At 54.6% G+C, this 7,691-nt stretch overlaps 1 non-coding gene across 1 annotated transcript; it reads left to right on the forward strand.

Moving 5' to 3' along the window:
- The first annotated feature begins 3,163 nt into the window (after positions 1 to 3,163).
- On the forward strand, positions 3,164 to 3,270 carry LOC113831694. The gene has a single exon (XR_003487158.1). It is a non-coding gene; the product is annotated as a U6 spliceosomal RNA (small nuclear RNA).
- The last annotated feature ends 4,421 nt before the right edge of the window (positions 3,271 to 7,691 follow it).

The raw sequence follows: 7,691 nt of genomic DNA on the forward strand, positions 1-7,691 counted from the left end.
GAGGGAAAGTCAAAACAGCCATTTTTATTTGGGAGCCTCCAAAGAAGTTTATGATGTTGCCCCTTGTCGGGAAATCTGTTTCCACTTAGGAGAAACAGGCTCGGGCTGCGGGGAGGAGAGCCACGCTGCTGGGTGAGGACACCTCCGCTCCCGGCCCTCGGCCGCCCTCTCTGACCCTAAGGGGAGCACTGGGGCCTAGCGCAGCCCAGAGCCCTGAATGTCTCCCATTCGGTGCCCGCAGGCCTGGGGCGGGACGCCCCAGCAGGGGGCGAGCTGGAGGGGTGGCAGATGCCCCGCATGGGCGGCCAGGGCCCCGCCGCAGGGCCTGGGCGCGCGGAGCCGGCTCAGTACCTACAGGCTCCGGGCGGGCGGCGGGCGAGCAAGTCTTGTCGGCTGCTTCTGCAGACGGCCATGTGCCCGCGGCCACGCGACCGGGGCAGGCCAATCACAACACGTCTGCCTCCCCCAGCCACGGTGATTGGCTTCGGGGTGGGCACCTGACCCAGGACCAGCCAATGAGGGCTTTCTCCTGGAGAAAGGCTTAGAAGCGTTTCTTGGCATGGCCTTGAAGAGATAACTACAAACCTAGCCGGCCGTGGTCGCTGCAGCACACTCTGGCAGAAACCAGACTCTGACGAATTGCTGAATACATTTCAGGACTTTGGCTGGGCGTTGGTGGCGCACGCCTTTAATCCCAGCGCTCGGGAGGCAGAGGCAGGCGGATCTCTGTGCGTTCGAGGCCAGCCTGGTCTCCAGAGCGAGTGCCAGGGGAGGCTCCAAAGCTACACAGAGAAACCCTGTCTCAGTAAATAAATAAATAAATAAATAATAGAATCAGGACTTTGGATTTCATTTGAATTTAGAGAAGGAGCAAATATTTGTAGCATAAATGTTGCATGAAATATTTGGGATATACTTATGCTAAAAATGACTCATTCTTCATCTGAAGTTTGAATTTAACCTAATGATTTGTATTTTATTGGTTAAGTCTAGCAACTGTGAAATCCAGCTGTCCAATTTAACTGGGTATGCCCGCCTCCCTTGGCCATAAACAGGTGCACCCAGCTGTCCTGCATGGGGTAGAAAGGATCTCTGAAAAAGAGGTCATGCTGGCCCTCTCTCACCCCAAGTTCATGGCCCCTGAGAAGTGCCTGCTAGCCAAAAGTGTGGCAGCCCAGCCTCAAGCAGACAATGAGTCCTTACAGTACTTCTCCACAGGAAAACAAACAAAAGTGTTGATAAAAAGCATGGGGCAACTGTCTCTGTTTCTGAGGCTAAAGGACATTGGTGGCATAGAAGGTACTCACTATGCCCAGCAAAGGACAAAGGAGACAATCAAGAGGGCACATGACCTTCCCACCAGCCCAAGGCTTGCTTGATGGACTTGTGGGCACAAAGAACCCCATCAGGGGACTCTGTCAGGTGCACAGTGAGTCAGCATTCCCATTGACAAAAGAAGAGAACACATCTTGGCAGTACATGCTAGTAATCCCAGGACTTGGGAAGTAGAGACAAGAAAATCAAATTCAAGGCTAGCTCAGCTGTATAGAGAGTTTGAGGGTAGTTTGGCCTACAAGAGACCCTGTCTCAAAAAAAAAAAAAAAAAAAACAAAATCTTCACACTTCCAATTCCAAGATGTCATGCAACTTACCAGTGCCCTGGCTTCCATCATGGCACAGGCAATAACTTGTTCTTGCCTTAGTGGACACTACAAACCATGGTCTCTCTGTAGAGTGCCCCATCTATCCCCATAGCAACCGAGTGTGAGAATAGTTTCACAAGAAGCTGAGTCATGACTCCTCACTGCTGCCTGGGTACCCAAAGCCCTGCAGGCCTGGAGCAGGGCCCGCCCAGAGGCAGAAATAGTGAGAGGAGTTGGTGTTGTGGAATATTCCTTTACACTTTGTAAAGATGTGTCCCTGTGATTGGTTTAATAAAGAGCTGAATGGCCAATAGCCGGGCAAGAAGAGGTTAGGTGGGACTTCTGGGGACAGAGAAGTCTTGGGGAAGAAGTCACCGGCCAGATGCCCTGGATGCAGGACACGCAGGAGAGGTAAAAGCCATGAGCCACGTGAGAGCACAAAGATGAATAGAAATGGGTTAATTTAAGTTGTAAGAGCTAGTTAGAAACGATCCTAAGCTAAGGCCAGGCATTCATAACTAATATTAAGTCTCCATGTCATGATTTGGGGGCTGGTGGTCCAGAAAAGCCTGCTACACATTGGGGTTTTTCTGGTCACATCAGTGTCCAGGGCTTTGCTTCCTGTCGTGTGTCAGAGCCTTGCCATCTGCAGCATGGGGCCTACAGCAAGACACCAGGAGGCTCAGGGACGAGGACCCTCAACCATGGCCCCAGGAAGATGAGGATAGGATGTGGGCCGGCAGGTTGGCCGGCATGTAGACGGGGAACCTCAAAACTGTTCCCTGTGGAGAGCCAATGCGATGATGGACCTTAGCAACTCTGATGGGACAGACTACAGGGGCTGACCCCAAGGCTAAGGACTAGCCCTCCCACCAGGGCCTGGCCCTTCCAGCAGGGCATGGCCTTTCCACTGGGGTGTGGCCCTCCCATCTGCAGCTCTGCCCAGGAACAACTCGGGAAACTTAAAATGGAGGTGCCTCAAGAAAGGAGGGCACCTTGACTTGTAGCTCCTTGGCTGGGGCCACATGCGTTTCATATCCGGAAGCAGCTTCAAATTAAACAGAGCATGCCTGTGAGACTCCAACACCGAGAGCGAACAGCACTTCTTCCCTTGGACCGGGGGTAGCAACTGTCATAACTGTGGCTGAGATTAAGGCTCAGGCCAGCATGGTGGCTAACACCATTAATCCCACCAGCACTTAAGAAGCACAGGCAGGTGGATCTCTGTAAATTATGCCAGCCTGATTTACAGAATAAGTTCCAAGCCAAGGTTACTGTAAAACCCTGTCTCAAAAAATAAAAAAGGATAACCAGGAGATGGTGGTGCACATCTTTAATCCAGCCCTCAGGAGGCAGAGGCCGACAGATCTCTGAGTGTGAGGCAGCCAGGTCTACAGAATGAGTGCCAGCCAGGCCAACCAGCATTACATAGCAGAATCTAGTCTCAAAACAACAAAAAAGGTCGCACAACTTCTCAAGGAATCCAAAGAGAAGGACAGTGTGAGGAAAGTGACAGTCTTGTGCTCACCTCAGTGGCAGCATATATAATAAAATTGGAGCCATCCAGAGATTAGCATGGCTCCTGCACAAGGATGACATGAAGGTCCACGAAGCATTTTGAGTTTAGACACAGAGAGGGAGACAGCACCTCATGATGGAAGTTCTGGAGCTTTCTTAGCCTGCCTCTCCTTAGGCTGTCCCCAGCTGGATTGGGCAGGCTAATCAGCTCCCCAGGAACTAGTGCCCTTGTCTGTGATAGAGCTGGTGTTGGCCAGGCAGCTGCAACAAAGACATGGCTGCCTCCTGCATGTGGCTTTGGAGAGTCAACGACTATTGTCCATCTCCTGCTTTCGGCATCAACATTTTTTTAAGCTACCAGGAACAGCCCCAATACCAACCCTCTCCTTCTCCTTCAGAGGAAAAACTACATCTCCCAGCTTCTGCCTCCCCCCCCCCTCCACAGCTACAAGCAGCTATTAAACTCAGTACCTTATTTTGTTTTGTTTTTTAGAGATAGGGTTTCTCTGTGTAACAGAGACCTGGCTGTCCTGGAACCAGCACTGTTGACAAGGCTGGCCTTGAACTCACAGAGATCTACCTGCCTCTGCCTCCCGAGTGCTGGGATTCAAGGTGTGTGCCACCATGCCCAGCATGAAACCGAGTTTTGGCCAAGATGGTAAACATGCTTGACAGGATGAGGGGCCACTAGCACCTTCTCCTGGAGTGCTCTGGCCCTGCCCTGAATGACAGTGGATGGGCACACACAGACGCCAGCAAACACACTGTGGTCCCAGCACTGTCGGGCATAAGCCCAGTACTACAGAGTAAAGCCCCAGGTACGACAGCAACAACCAACCAGACAGAAACTAGACAGTGCAGCACCCTCCCTGGGTGAGGCCTGGCAAAGAGGGACAGGGGGGGAGACAACCAGGGCAGATGTTCTACCTCGAGCATCTAGGAATAGTGCACTTTAAGAGAAAAAGAGGCTCTTCCAGTCTCTTTGGCCTCTGTGGCAGAAGCAAGATGACGGAAGGAATGTCATCCTTTGGAAAGCGTCGCAATAAGACACACACGTTGTACCACCGCTGTGGCTCTAAGGCCTATCACCTTCAGAAGTCCACCTGTGGCAACTGTGGCTACCCTGCTAAGCGCAAGAGAAAGTATGACTGGAGTGCCCAGGCTAAGAGGCAAAACACTACCGGGACTGGGCGGATGAGGCACCTAAAAATTGTCTCTCGAAGATTCAGACATGGATTCCGTGAAGGGACAACATCTAAACCCGAGAGCAGCTGTTGCAGCGTCCAGTTCATCTTGAGGATTTCAGTCAGTCATAAAAATAAAATGTTCTGGTTTCAAAAACGGGAGAGAGAGAGAGAGAGAGAGAGAGAGAGAGAGAGAGAGAGAGAAGGCAGAGCTGCAGTGTGGCTCAGTGGTAGAGAGGTTTCCTAAAACACCCCAGGCCCTGGGGTGAATCCCCAGCACCACAAAATACATGCATGCAGACAGACAGACAAAGGATCTGTCGAATGTCACACTGCCACATGTGTGTCTGCAGGAATTGTCTTGTCAGCACAACCATCAGATCAGCTTTTGTGTTTCCTGTCTTCTTCCCTATTTTAGAGCATTTGGGGGCTCTGGGCTCTACACCACCATCCCAGGGTCGAGCTATTGTTCTCCAGACGCCCTTGGACCATCTTCTCTATGGTCTCATCAGGAAACGACGTCTGCCCTTCCTGGCATGTTGAGGTTGTTCCAACTGCCCAGGGCACTGTACCCCAGCACCACAGCCAGGGCTGCTCCACCTCCAAAGTACAGTTCTCTGGCTGCCCTGGGGCTCAGAGCCACTGGATCTGGACCTAACACTGTTGGTTCCAGGACTACAAGCAGCAGTTTTTAACAGAAGAATTGGGGTTGGAGGCAAAGCAGTCATGTATGTATCTGCTGCCCCTGCTCACAAGAAGGCTGTCTGGGTTGGCCGACAGGCTGAGGACTCTGCGGGCAGACCTGTTGCACTGTAGGACAGCAACAGGGGACAGGTGAGGCCAGCCGCATGCAATGGAAGAGCAAGAAAGCCATCCGTATCCCCACACAGACACCTCATCTCACAAGCCACAACAACCTCCCCAACTGCAACCAGCGCCTGTACTGACGGCGCATGCATGAGCATGGAGCCTGTAATTGCCAATCTCGAGACACGGGACTGCACACAGCACATTCTCCTTGCAGCCACGCAATAACCCTGTTAGTATCTCCGTATGGAAGGGGGGCATTGCCAGTGTCCCCTGACTTCCACGTGTCAGAGACCCCCTGCACACGACCACATCTGCCAGAGGCCACATTCTTGGAACACCTGGTGTCATCCCTTCTCCACCACCCAACTCCTAATTGTCTTTCAAAACTGCCTCAAGCACCAAATCTTTCCCTTGCCCCTGGCTTTCTGGACCTCTGGGGCTCCAGTACTTCATCTGGGCGTGAGCATGGCCACACAGTGAACCACAAATTTCTCCAAGCCTGGACTGTGCCTTTCTTTTCTTGAGCACCCCCAGGGCTGAGCCTATCCTGTTACATACAGAAGGACCTCTCCCAAAAGACATGTTGAATTAACGAAGGCTCCCTGACCTCAGAGCCATCTGGGCAAACTCCAGTGTGTGCTGGCCGACAAGGCACCCTTGAGAGGACACCCATAAAGAGGATCCAAGTCCCCGAGACAGAACTCAGGGTCCCACTACTGCCCTGAGCCCACTGCAGAGACGTCAAGGTACCTAATGGAAAGGGCTCGCCTAGGAGGGCAGCTGAGACACCTGAACAGCAGCATCCTCCGTCTCCTAGCTCCGACTTACAAGATGTCTTCTACAGTGGAAAAGGTTCAACCCAATCCCACCTATCCATCGCGAGGCTGCCTCAGTAGGAGACAGGACACACCTATGCGGCATGGACCTACTGCTCACGAAGCAAAAACCCAGTCTTTTGTGACACACTTGAGCGGGTGCAGGACACACTCCTGTCGCTGGCCCCGGGCACCCTGACACACCACCACCACCCAGCTCTCCCGTCCGCAACACAAACTGGCTGTAGACATGTCAGCCCAGCTTCCTTTGCTCCAAGGTGGGCCTGGATCCAGTCAGTGGGGAGCACTAGAAAGCCTGAGGAACGTATACACCACCCAGTACCTCCCTGCCAGGTCACTGCGTGCCCTTTCTAAGGTCACAGCTCCTGAAAGGGGCCCATTTCTCCACTACAGCTCCCCTTCGTTACTAGCCTGGGCACCACACATCTCTCCTTTAATTCATGTATTTTCCATTTATTCAACTCTCCCCAAATGTCCCGTCTGAGGGTGCCATAAAAATGTAAGACCGCATCAATTGCCCGTATCAAAAAACATTCTTGCATGTTCCACTTGGAGTAGTTTGGAGGGGAGGCTAATGGAAACGGTCAGGGGGAGGCTATCCCCAAGCCTGAACGGGGGCCACCTCTCTTTGTGTCCCCAGGGCATGAGAAGTGTCAAAGCCGGACTCCATCCAAGAATGAATCGATGCCTCCCCCACTGAACAGCAGGACCGTGTCTTCTTCCCTCCACCCCACCCGCTTCAGCCTCCGAGCAAACCCAGGTGGCGCTCTTCTGCCTCCCCGTCACCTCCCAGGGGGGGCAGGGACAGCCCCGCGTTGGCCCCACTACCGCCCGCCCGGGAGGCTCTGCGCTCCCGAGGCGCTGAAGGAGCCTGACGACGCCCCCACGGGACCGCAGGGATCCCCAGGGCAACGCGGTCGCCGTCAGGTCCCCGAGGCGCGCGGTGCGCGTCCCCACTCCCGCCCCGCCCTCCCCTAGCAGGGAGCCACCCCACGTGGGGCGGCGGGGGCTCTCGGCTTTGGCGCGTGATTGGTCGCCGAGCAGCCAATTAGAGGGCCTCTGCTGCTCCGGCCGCGCCAATTGGCCGAGGGCGGGCGGGCGGCGGGGCGGGAGCGGGGCTCCCTTTTGTTCTCGGCGCCCGCGCCGCGCGCCCGCTCCGGCCCGCCACCTGCGCGCCCACCCCGGCCCCGGCCCGGCCCGCCCGGCCCGGCCCCGCGCGCCTCCCGGAACCCCGCTTGTTCGCACACGCGAGCCAGGAGCCGCCGCCCGCCACGCAGCCCGCTCAGGGGCTGACCTTGGACGGGCACTTGCATTCTCTGTCCCCGGTTTCCCATCCTCGTTTCCTCCGTGTCTCCTGGGAATTGTGGCGAAGAACAGGACCCGGCAGCCAGCATGGGATGTTTCCTAAAACCTGACTTCAGGGATGTGAGGGCTCCCGTCTTTGCGAAGAGAGGCCACGTGGGAAACTGCCCAGAGAGCGTCTTTACTAACCTGAGCCTCTTTTCCCAGCCAAGACTCACTGGGCTGGGGCGGGCATGGGACAGGCTCCCGCCCTGACTCTCCTAAGTCAGCCTCTTTCTTTTTTATTTCCCCGTTTTCTTTCTCCGGTTTTTCGAGACAGGCCTTCTCTGGGTAACAGTCCTGGCTGTTCTGGAACTCGCTTTGTAGACCAGGCTGGCCTCGAACTCAGAGATCTGCCT

The sequence above is a fragment of the Cricetulus griseus genome, chromosome 7, assembly GCF_003668045.3.
Source record: "Cricetulus griseus strain 17A/GY chromosome 7, alternate assembly CriGri-PICRH-1.0, whole genome shotgun sequence".
In the NCBI taxonomy this organism is placed as follows: domain Eukaryota; kingdom Metazoa; phylum Chordata; class Mammalia; order Rodentia; family Cricetidae; genus Cricetulus; species Cricetulus griseus.